The sequence below is a fragment of the Solanum pennellii genome, chromosome 4, assembly GCF_001406875.1.
Source record: "Solanum pennellii chromosome 4, SPENNV200".
NCBI classification, from domain to species: Eukaryota; Viridiplantae; Streptophyta; class Magnoliopsida; order Solanales; family Solanaceae; genus Solanum; species Solanum pennellii.
Window position 1 is genome coordinate 51,659,493 of NC_028640.1, and position 2,744 is coordinate 51,662,236.

Here is a 2,744-nt window from a genome sequence, read left to right on the forward strand (position 1 = left end):
TTAGAAGTGTTTTCAATATTTTTTTGACTTTTTATTAAGAGTTATATGCTCCTACTAGAGTTTCAGTCCATTTGTTGTGTCATGCGGCACATCGATGGTATATTTTAGTTTAGTTAATAAAGTAGAGAATGCTTCTAAGATTGTCAATAGTTTGGGGACGAAAATAATAATTTGCATCAAGGTCAGGGTGTTTCCAATACTTCTCTCATTTCAAAGTGATAGAAAATAAATTGCAATCAGAAATAACATACGAAGAAACATAATTTTATTAATAAAATAATGTGGATACCAATTTGTTTATCCTTTTGTTCTTTTTTTTAAAGAAGATTTCTTCATTTCTGTTAGTGACGTATTTCTTGAACTGGGATAATTTGTACGTGATCTACATGAAAAGAATAATGGATCTTCTTAAAGTATTTGATTATCAAGAAAAATCTAAACATATGCTTTCATCTCTTTATAAATATTCCAAGAGTGTGGAAGTTAACAAAGCAAACCTCGAAAGACCACGAGTAAGAAGACAAACGAGAAATATACAATAAGACACAAAAACTTAACGTGATTCGATCAATTGACGTACGTTCACAAAGGAGATAAGCAAATCAATATATAAATATATGTCCACAAAGAAATGAGCAATCCACTATATAAATATGAGAGTACAAAATATAGAGAGAATAAACATCAACCAATTTATTCGGAATATGAGGAGGTTCACACAAGTGATAACGCATTACTCGTGTCCCATAAATCCCCCCCCCCCCAAACCAAATTCTCAAGACTCGTAGGACCATATTGTGGATGTTGATTAAGTTAGAAAGAACGATTCTCTATTTCTAGAACCCTTAACCTTTTCGTATAAGAAATCCTAAACATTTTCCTACAAGAAAAGGACTAGCCAAATATAGAGAAATTATGTTTTCCTTTTAGAAAAAAGAAAACTCATTTATGATAATAAAGTTAGGGCAAATACCCAAAAGAGTTTAAGGAATACAAATTTTGATCTGTAGGAATACCAAAGAGTTTATGAAAGATTTGAGATTTTGATATTATGAATATCCAAAAATTTTATGGGATATTTAGGATGTCTCTTCAAGTAAATTGAATAAATACCCTTTATTTAAGCATAGATTATGATTTAAGATTGAATAGTTTTCAAAAACTCTAACTGAAATTGAATATATCTTGTAGAATCCAATAAATTTCAATGTCTACCATGTCATGGCATTTTTATATTATTTATTTTCGTATTTTGCAAAGTTATAGAACTAAGAGCTTGTTTGGATATATTTATTACTTATATGACCTATAAATCAAAAGTCATAAATTAAGATTTTTAATTTATGATTTTAACTTATTTTGTTATATCAACTCAAAATAAGTGTTTAAAAATATTTCATCTATTCAAATACTACAATATTGTTGAGATTGCCTTAGTACAAGTGATTTTGACTTTTAATATTCGTTTCTACTTTCTATTAGGTTAAAAATATATAAAAATAATCCAAACGTTAAAATTTGAAAATTCTCAAATTATGACTTTTAGCTTTTAAATTTTAAATTATTTTTAAAAAGTCAATTCAAACACATTAAATATTATTTTGATTGAAAAACACTACATAATATTTTGCTAGTACATATGACGATAAATAGTTAATTTGTTTTATGTAACTCCTAATTATCATATCATATATTTATATAAAAGAAAATCCTAGGCCCGCCTCGTAGCGCCATCACAAGCATTAAAAACTAGTCTCTCTTTCATGAAAAGATGTGACTTTTATGAAAATTTGCGACTTTAATGAAAAGTTGTGACTTTTATCAATAGTTGTGACTTTAATGAAGAGTTGCGACTTTTATAAAATTTTGACTTTTATGAAAAGTTGTGACTTGAATGAAGAGTTACAACTTTATGAAATATTTTGAATTTATGAAAGGTTGTGAACTTTTCGAAAGGTTGAAACTTTTCCAAAAGAGTTGTAACATTTCTAACAACGCATAATAAACAGTTGTTCACACTACTCTTTGTTGTCTATAAATAGAGGACTTCCTCTCATTTTAAAACAACAAAAATTATGATCTTCTTCTTTTACTTTCGCAAAATTAAATATTCGTGTACTTTACTCCTGTTGATCGACTTACTGACACCAATATTTTAGTATCAATAAGTTGGTAAATAAAACGTTTCATCCTTAGAGGAAGTAATTGTTTAAACCTCTGGTATTGGATGAGAATAGTTTTCTCAAGGGGAAATTGTTCATTCTGTAGACTCGATTTATTCTTTTCAATTTCATTCTATTTTTACATATCCTGGTATATCTTTTTACACTCATTAATTTATGCTTATGATATAAAAAAATTTTGAGTACGTGCTTTAAAGTCTGTTGTTTATGTTTGTGCAAAGTTATTGTCTCTGGTTATATGGAACATACACACATATAGTACGTATATTCATTGCGCAGAAAATAATTATTGTACTCAGTTTCAAGAATTCATATTTTGATATTCTATATTAAATTCTATAACTTAAAAGTACTATGTATGAGCTTACATATTATCTATTTTTATATAAATATGAAATTTCTCACTTATCAATGGAAGAAATTCATTATGCAAGTTCAGAAGTTATAATTATTTTCATGTTCAAGCGTAATTTTTTTTAAAAAAAATATGTTAACATTTTGAATTTTCTCCTAATAGGTATATTACAAATTGCATAATTTATGCAACTTAAATGTTTTCTT